Source organism: Macaca nemestrina, chromosome 4 (genome assembly GCF_043159975.1).
Source record: "Macaca nemestrina isolate mMacNem1 chromosome 4, mMacNem.hap1, whole genome shotgun sequence".
Classification (NCBI taxonomy): domain Eukaryota; kingdom Metazoa; phylum Chordata; class Mammalia; order Primates; family Cercopithecidae; genus Macaca; species Macaca nemestrina.
In genome coordinates this window covers 121,206,604-121,216,403 of record NC_092128.1, presented here as the reverse complement: position 1 = coordinate 121,216,403, position 9,800 = coordinate 121,206,604, and the positions used below count along the sequence as shown (strand labels likewise).

Here is a 9,800-nt window from a genome sequence, read left to right as displayed (position 1 = left end):
CAGGCACACACATGTACTTCTTAGAATGTCAAATAAGAGCCAGGAAGAATTCTCCATACTGGAGCCCTTGAGAAACAGCTCAGGAAAGAAGGCACCGATGGCAATGAAGTCTGATTTTCAGTATGAACTCATTCTATAAACATTGACTAAGTGTCAGTGACACGTCCGGCTTTGAGCTGAAAATGGGAACAAAGTGGTCAAAAGAGACACTCAGGCCTTGCCTTCATGGAGCTGTCTTCTCTGTGCACTGGGTGAGCTGTTGGGAAATTTCCTTCACACGCACTCACTCACATCCGCTGCACATGCTCCATTCAGAGAGACCGCCTCTGGTCACAGACATCGAGGCAGAGGGAGACCACTTTAGTTCTTATTCCAACTGGATCCCTACCAAGTAGCTCCATTTTCATGGTTCTTTTTAATGATGTCCAAGAATCTCATAACCAACAGTGAGGTTATGTTTTTATTGTCTTTTATGGTCTTACTTCTATGATATCGCCACATTTAATTTTACAATTAAATGTGTGCTCAGGGATCTCTGGCGTGCCTTCTATTTCTTTCATTTATTCCCAACCCTGGTCCATGAGCACACATTGAATTGTTAGTTTCCCGATACCTCATTCATATGATGATTACTTTTACAGTTTTCCAGTAAATAGCTCCTGTTACTTTTGCCTGGGGTGTGCTTCCTGCTGTCATACAGACCATTCAGCACAGGTATGGGGCTTGTATAACGTTCACCCACTTGGTTGCAATGAGTTTGGCTGCAGTTAGACTTGAGGTCTTTCCATCTGCAGTTGGACGGGCTTTTAGGGCAGGTTGGGGACGGTAGCCTCTCTCTTCTCAGAACAATCATTCATTTCATTAATTCAATTTTTGTTTGCTGACTGTGTGTCGGGACTACTGGGGATACAGCACTAGAAGGAGACAAAAGGGCAAATATTCCTACCTTCATGGAGTTTATTTCCAAGGCAGAAGAAATCACAGAAACAAAATGAGCAAGAGATGTATGAATAATATATAGAGTGTGTTAGCTTTATACAGTTGATGATTCAGGGTTAGCTGAGGATAAGTGCCATGATAAAAAATAAATAAATAAAGCAGAAAATGGGGCAGGGAGGGCTACTGAGAAGGTGGCGTCTGAGTGGAGACCAGGGCAGGAAGGGAGTGACTGTGCCATCATCCATGCAGGCAGTTGTTGGAGGATGAGGAAGGAGTACATGTAGAGGCCAAGTTGTGGGTGCCTATCTGGCATATGCAGGCACAGCAATGTGGAGAGGGCTAGGAGACAGAGTCAGAGAGTTCAAGAGGTGTAAGATCGAGGAGAGACTTACGGGCCATTGTAAAGACTCTGGTTCCCCTCAGGATAAAGGGAGTTTTTAGTGGACAGGGTACATGCTACAACGTAACAGGCCTACTCAGGTTGCTGTGCAGAGAACAGCCCAGACATGAACCAGGGTGGGAGGGAGCCAGCACTCTTACCCCATCTGTGGGTTCCTTCTGTGCCTTCTACCACAGACACCTGGAAACTGGCACCTGTGATGGAGTCCCACCCACCAGGAGGTCGGTCACTGCTGGAATTCCTAGGCCAACTCCCTTCTCTTTCTCTGAGCTTGAACCTCCAGGTGCTGGGCAGACTTGTCCCTAAACAAAGCTGTGACCAGGGTCTATGGTGCATCACAGGTACATGTGCTTAGATGGGATGGAGGGAACTTGAACATGTACCTTGTGCCAGCTTCAGCACATTCCAGGCACCTGACATAGGCCATCTGATTTAATCTTCACAAAAACCTATAAAATAGTCACCACAGAACGGGTTGATGATTCAGGGTGGATTTTGGTGTGCAATTTCTACCCCTTGACCCTCTTGTCCTCTTGGGGTCTCACTGATCTGAAACAAGGCATAGCAAATGATCAACTTGATCGTAAAAGTCCAGCCTCCCTTGAAAGTCAATGGGACTTCACATATGTTTTCAGCTTAGACCTCACAAGCTGATAGACTCAAGATGACCCATGTGGTTACAGGCTAAGCCAAACCCTATCTCAGGGAGCTGACCACAGGATAAAGATGGAGCCGCTGATAAGTGGAAACTTGAACCCATTAAAAATGTGCCTGAAAGCATGGCAGCATGTCATTGTCATTCTTCCCTTACTTAGGAGGCATGAGCAAATTCAAGGAGAAGCACCTAGATTCACCTCTTGCTGGATTATTTGGGGTGAGGTGGGAGAGAGCGAGGTCAGGTTGGAGGAACATGGCTGTGATGCCTTAAACTCCCACCCCATCTAGGATAGCCCAGCCCCTCTCTTTGAGATGCTCAATTTTTGAGTGTATGTGGAGGGAGGAAGGGAGACTTTTATTGTTCCTATCCCCCATCCTTCAGGCAGCATTCACTGAAGGTCAGGACAACATGTGTCACCTGCTGGCTGATTCCTGGAGATCTGGAGGGCCAGTCACAGCCCAATGAACTCTTCCAGCAATGGAGAGACGTTATCAGAGATCTCAGTTCTAGACTCTGATCTCCCGCACAAGGAAGAATGACCATGGATCATGACAGCTTGAGCATCCTGAATAAGCACTGGGAGGTGGGGCATCAGTTCACCCACAGGGTCTTGAGGTCACTGTTAAAGGCTAAATTGTGTCTCCCAAAATTCATATGTTGGAGTCCTAATCCCCAAGACCTCAGAATGTGATTGTAATTAAGGTAACATGAGGCCATTAGGGTGGGCCTTAATCCAATCTGACTGGTGTCCTCATAGAGAAGTGAGGACACAGACACACTCAGAGGGAAGACCATAAAAGGACACAGAGACAAGGCAAGCCAAGGAGAGAGGCCTCAGGAGAAACCAATCCTGTCTGTACTATAATCTTGGATTTCCAGCCTCCAGGACTGCAGGACAATGCCTTTCTCTGGTTGAAGTCCCCCATCTGTGGTGCTTTGTTATGGCGACTAGAGCAAACAAACCCAGGCACCTTGATGCCAATGCTGGGGAGTTTGGATTTGTGAGCAGCAGCCTGGCTCTAATGCCCCAAAAGAGATAAAATCTCATATCAACATGACTCAGCTATTGGGTTGTACTTGTGAGTGAATGGAGTTGTGAATATCTTTGCTCCAATTTTGTTCCCGTGGCCTTGATCCTACTGTTTAATCCTATCAGCCCTGGTTTTCTCCTATCAATCACCATGGCACATTCCTCTCCTCTCCACCACTGCAACTCCAGGTTGTTCTCTCAGTCCCTCATCACTGGACGTTACACACACCATGCCATGTCTCTTCCAGAATGTGGAGATGCAACCGGCATGAGAAAAAGCCTCACTTTTACTCCATGGCTTTAGCAGAATCTCTTCATCTGGACTTCTTCTTCTTCCACTCTCTATCATTATTGATTTGAATCCTCTTCACTCTATTGGAATCTGCACTTCCCTATTTCTGACTGTGTCCATATGGTCAGAATGGAAGCCCTGATCCACTCCTCATTCTGTACCCATGCCAGACGTCACTGAGCAACCTGGCATCCCCAGCCATTAAGCTGATTCAGGAATGAATATTGTTCTCAATGGTGACTCAAGGCAGCCTCTGCCAACAGATCAGAATAGTTAAGAAAAGGGAAAGCTTCTCACCTTCTGTGATCAGTCTGTGGGAAGAGGGCTATCACTCAAGAATCTTCTTCTACTTTAGCTGGGAGCACAGAACACACACAAGTGCATGCACACACTCACACACTCACATGCAATGGGGAGGCTTGCCTCAGCGAAAAGATGAGCATCCTGCCTGCTGGTCACTGGATGTGTCCACTGACCTTACACACTTCTCTATTGTGTCTGGATGGTCGAGTGAAATTCTCCTCCATGCCTCCCTTCGGTAATTCCCTAATTGCCTCAGTAAAGCCTCCATTCCCTCTCCAGTTCTGTCGGCCCTCAGCATTGAGATTTCCTAATGGAAACCACTCTCTCTTCTGTTGGAATCTCAGGGTGTAATTAGCAGTCTGGGACTTCAGTTCCCTTGCTTTCCTTAGGATGAAGGCCAAGCCATTGCCAAAAATGCTGTCACCATCAGTGCAGCTCCTCCTGGAAGAGAGCATAGTGGGGAGTTGTTTCATGTTGACTGTCTCCTGTATATTTATTGACTGAAACAGTTGAGCTGTTGCTCTTCACATTTGTAATTTTAGATCACAGATGCCTAGCATGTTTAATCATACAGCAAAGCTCACATTAATGAGGAAAATGTCACATATATTGTTATCCACCATAAAAGCTGTGAAAAACTATCTCTGCCATCTGCAGTGTGCCTTCTGCTGCTGCCTCTAAGAATTTTACTAGTAACAATACAAAATTAACAGCAGGGCAAACACTTAAAAATGGAAACTTGTTGAACTTCCTCCTTGCTCTACAAAACCAGACGGAAGTACAGACCACCTCTCAAAGCCATGTTGGGATACTTCGCCTGGGTTCCTGCAGCAACCCGCTACTGGATCTCCCGGCAGCCAGAACCCTCCAAATGCATCTTTAACATTTCTGCCAGAATGAGTTTCTAAATCTGAGATCTGGAATATCAACTACTACTTAGAAATGTGGTGACGCCTTTGTGGTCCCACCATGCCAGCCAGAACACACTGTGACCCAGTCCCATCCTGTCCTCCGGCTTTCCCTCCCACCAGCCCCCTCTCACACCCCACCTTCCAGCCAGGCCACATTGCCAGTGACTAACTGGGCCCACCATGCCCTCTCCAACCTCCACGCAGTCTCTGACTACAGCATTTTCCCCATCCTGTGCATGGCAATTCCTATGCATCCTGCAACATCTGCCTCAAATGTCCACTCCTCTGGGAAGCCTTCTGTCACCCATGCAGGCAGAATCCATTGGTCCTCATGTCCACGAAGTGATTCGTGACTTCCTCCATCTGTAGGACTTCTCATGGGGAATCCTCATGCTCTATTTACCAGTGTCTTCTTCTTCCACTCTGAGGTCCTTTATCGGAAGGATGGTATTTCAACTGCTGTTGCATCCCAGCCCAACACAGCCATGGCTGCTGTTGTAACTGACTTGGATGCTACAGAATCACTGTGAGCGGGGCAAGATGGGTGAGGATTCTTACCCAGGAACGTGCTCTTTTGACTTTGGCAACACAAAACCTTGCCATTATGCAGGCCATGTTTATTTCTAGGTTTTTTCTCTGTACTTTAGCCCTTTCTCCTACCAAAAGAAATAACAGCCCTGTCAGTCACAGAGCAATTGATAGTGATAAAAATTCTCCTTTTAGACAGTGAGTTCACTTGTTCTTAAGTCATTCTTTGCCACAAACTGCAGGCTCATTATATGAGGAAAATGTGGTATCTCTGAGAAGCCACACTCTTAGAAGTTTATAATTTACCTCAACTGATGACTAAGGTCTAGAGGTTTTTACTGCTTATTTGAGTGTGGTTTGGGTGGGGAAGTGATGATAAACAAAGCTTCATCTTACTCACTGGAGCTGGTCTGGAAACCACAGAGCAATACCTGTTCTTTGGGAAGGCACCTACTGCTTGCTTGGGGTTGTGGAGAGGAAAGGAGCAGTCCTCTCAAACTTAATCTCTGCTCTGAGCAGGTGCTCACTGGCCAGGATACTCCACCCCCAAATTCCCGTGCTCCATGCTCTGTCTCCCTCTGAGTTTCAGCCAAGACTTGCAGTTGCAAGAGACTATTCCACCTGACATGACTTTGGGCAAGAAAAATGGAATTTGGGGCAGGATATTGGGTGATCTCCACAAACCCAAACAAAGGACATACGTGCAGACATCAAATGGAAGTGAAATTCAGAAACGGGGAGCAGGTAATGCAGTTCAGGCTGGCTTTTGCTCCCCACAGTCTCTCCACACTCTCTTTGGTTAAATACAACCATCCCTGAAACCTCAAGTTCACGGTCCTCCTTTCAGACTGACCAGATTCTCTCCACCCTATTTCTGAATTTCCAGTGCAAATGTATTCCAGAATTTCTCCCAGGAATCCATGTTGGACAGAAGATAGGTGAATGTCATGTGTGCAGAGCCCATCCCCACAATGGGAAAAAGTGTGGGCTTCACAGACAACCTCAACACTGATGGCAACCCCCTCCTATCCTTTCCTTTCCCCACACATGTAAACAGACCTCCCTCAGCACCTGTAGAAGGAACCAACCCTGCCAACCCGACACCTGGATTTTGGACTTCTCACCTCCAGAACTGCAAGACAATACATTTCTCTTGTTTGAGCCACATGGCTTGTTATGGCAGGCCCGGGAAACTATCACACTGCCCTTCAAAAAGAGGAGACAGACAAGCTGGGTGGGGCAAAAGAGATCTCCTCAAAATTGAAGGAGGTCACAATGGCTTGGCCATCATTGCTGAGGCCATGACTTACCTTTAACATGGATGGCCCCTTAAGTGGAGGATGAGGCAATTCAATTGAAGAGATTTGAAGAATACATATGTCTATACCTATATCTGTATTTATACAGTGCTCATTAGCCAATGTGACTAGTGGCTACCATATTGGACAGCACAGATAAAGAGCATTTTCATCATCACAGAAGGTTCTGCTGTACACTACTGCTCATGAGAAGTCAATGATGAGACTAGGGCTCTAGAGCCTTGGCTGGGTTCCAATCCTCCTCTTCCTCTCCAATTTCATTGTGTGTGTGTGTGTGTGTGTGTGTTTGTATCATACCCACACTTACCATGGAAGTCACTTAGGAACAGAGAACCTCAAGGTCAAACTACTCTTTGGCAAGGCTTGAAATTCATGGCTGTTTTTAAGAATACTTATTTACTCAATCATTTTTATTGTTGATCTTTTAATCTACTTTTCCTAAATTTCGTCTTGGTTTTTAAATTTTAGACAGTTTTCTTTTTGTTTGGCAAAACTATTGGTTGGACATTTGTTGAATTTCTTTGTTCAGAAATCAACAAAAAACACCCTCAGGTTCAGAACTTCTGATCTGTTGAGCATGTGCAATTCAGGCGTTGAAAAGAGAAGGGCTGTGTCTTTAACAGTATGGAGCTGGGCTGTCCAATATGGTAGCCAATGGTTGCATGTGACTATTTAGGTTCAGGTTTAAATTAGTTTAAATTAAGTATGGAAGTCCCCAGTCACACTGATCTAGTGCTCGGTAGCCACATGTGACTAGTGGCTACCATACTGGACAGCACAGATATAGAAGATTTGTACCTTCACAGAAGTTTCTGCTGGACAGTACTGCTCATGAGAAGCAAATGATGTGAAAGACCTAGAGCCCTGGCTGGGTTTCCATCCTCCTCTCCAATTTCCTGATCATTCATCTTAGGCAAAACATTTGATATTTTTTAGTTTTTTCCCCTCTTCCCACTAAAAGAGAAGGAAAACTAGCTTGCTTACATAATGGATGTAGTTTGTGAAATAAAAGATATGTATACAATTTAGTGCAAAAAATATTTATAGAACAATTACCGTGAGCCAGGCATCATGGTAAGTCTGCAGACCAAACACATATAACACATTCTGCTAGCCTCATGGAGCTTGCAGTCAAATAAGAGAAAAATGAGGCCAAAAATAATTACAATACAAGCAATAACAAATATGCACAAGATATTGAAATTGGATGAAATGATACAAAGGTGGAATGATTAATTTGAGGGCAGTATAGACATTTGTAGGAAGACCTCATATAGGAAGAGTTTCTGAAAGAGAAAGTTTGGATGATGAATTGGAGTATGATAAGTTGCACCCAAGTTTTGTGTATGGCCTGTATACAATAAAATTTAGGTCTCGCTCAGCACTTTGGGAGGCTGAGGTGGGTGAATCACGAGGTCAGGAGTTCAAGACCATCCTGGTCAAGATGGTGAAACCCCGTATCTACTAAAACTACAAAAATTAGCCAGGCGTGGTGCCAGGCACCTGTAATCCCAGCTACTTGAGAGCCTGAGGCAGAGAATTGCTTGAACCCGGGAGGGAGAGGTTGCAGTGAGCCAAGATCGTGCCACTGCACTCCAGCCTAGGTGACAGAGTGAGATTCCATCTCAAAAAAAAAAAAAGATAAAAATAAAATCCAGGTCTCTTATTTCCTCCTCAATTTCTTTCCCACGATCACAGCTCTACATCAGAAGTGTTCAAACTTCGGGCCGGGTGCAGTGGCTCACGCCTGTAATCCCAACACTTAGGGAAGCCGAGGAAGGCAGATCATCTGAGGTCAGAAGTTTGAGACCAGCCTGACCAACATGGTAAAACCCTGTCTCCACTAAAAATACAAAATGAGCCAGGGGAGGTGGCACATGCCTGTAATCCTTGCTACTCAGAAGGCTGAGGCCGGAGAATCGCTTGAACATGGGAGGCAGAGTTTGCAGTGAGCCAAGATCACGCCATTGCACTCCAGCCTAGGCAACAAGAGTGAAACTCCATCTCAAAAAAAAAAAAAAAAAAAAGGTTCAAACTTTGTAGCTGACCTGAAGAACACACTATTCAGAGTCTTACGTGAGACCACAATATGTAAAATGTGTAAATGCAATGTAGGATTCCACTTTGGGCCAACATAGAGTAACAGGTATCACATTTATCCTCTTGATGAAAATAACAACAACAATAAAACTAGTTAAAAACACCATCAGCTTTCAAGATACTAGACACCACCTGATGCAGGACAGTGATCACCATGAGGCAGGAAGCAAACCATGTGATCCTTAACATTGCCCCTGTCTTGAAAGAGCTTCCAGGTAACAGTGCAGAGGGAGGAACCCACGTGCCAGAAGACTCCATAATTTGATGAGACAGAGCTGACAGGTTGTATGGTTTCATTTACGTGACATGTCCAGAAGAGGCAGACCCATGGAGCCTGAAAGTAGACAACTAGTTCCATGGGCTGGGAGGAGAGGCAAGTGAGGAGTCACTGTTAATGGCGTTTCTTTTTGGAGTGATAAAAATGTTGTGGACCTAGACAGTGGTTAGGGTTGCATAACTTTGTGAATACACTAAAAAATTAACTGCATTGTACACTCAATAAGGGTGAATTTTACAGTATGTGAATTGTATCTCAATAAAACTTTTACATGACATAGTATTAAAGGCCAGAGAGAAATGAAAGTATATTACACAGCTGTTAAATCACCAAGGATGTAGTCTGTTATTCTGTTTCTTTGTTGTTTTTATTTCATCCTCTTTAGTAGACATCACTGCTGTTCATCAATTATTTCCAGTATTTTTCACTTCCAGGGGTATGCTAGGCTTGTACCTCTCTGCCCTTGTATTAGTCAGCTCAGGCTTCCAAAATAGAATACCACAGACTGTGTGTGCCTTAAACAACAGAAATTTATTTCCTCACAGTTCTGGAGGCTGGAAGTCCAAGATCAACAAGGTGCAGGGGCTGTCATTTCTGGTGAGGGCTCTCTTCCTGACATAGTGAGATAGCTGCCTTCTCACTATGTCCTCACATCCCTTTCCTCTGTCCACACACTCCTGGGGGCTCTTCTTCTTGTAAGGCATAATAACTTAACCTGTCCCGACTAATGCAACCTCCATAATAAACATCGTTATCTTGCTTGAGTTTCTTCAAGTTTATAATTTTTAAAAATCATATAACATTTCAAAGAGTTAAGGTTTCACTTAAAAAAAAAAAAAAAAGATACCATTGTGGAACACATAGATTGTTTCCCGTATTTCTCTATTAAATAATCAGACTGCAAAAAACTTATGACTCTGTCTTTTAAAAAACTTCTTAAAATTCCTTAGGTTATATCCACAAGTGGGATTATTGGATCAAAAATCCCACAATTTTATGGATGTTGATTTGCATAACCTTTTACTCTGTTACTTGTAGTATGT

The 9,800-nt window shown here is 44.4% G+C and overlaps 1 long non-coding RNA gene across 1 annotated transcript; it reads right to left on the bottom strand.

Moving 5' to 3' along the window:
* Positions 1 to 519: 519 nt before the first annotated feature.
* LOC139362872 (uncharacterized) lies at positions 520 to 6,273 on the bottom strand. The gene is made up of 3 exons (XR_011622383.1): positions 6,186 to 6,273; positions 3,796 to 4,063; positions 520 to 3,572 (listed from the first exon to the last, which is right to left on the bottom strand). It is a non-coding gene; the product is annotated as an uncharacterized lncRNA (long non-coding RNA).
* Between the last annotated feature and the right edge of the window lie 3,527 nt (positions 6,274 to 9,800).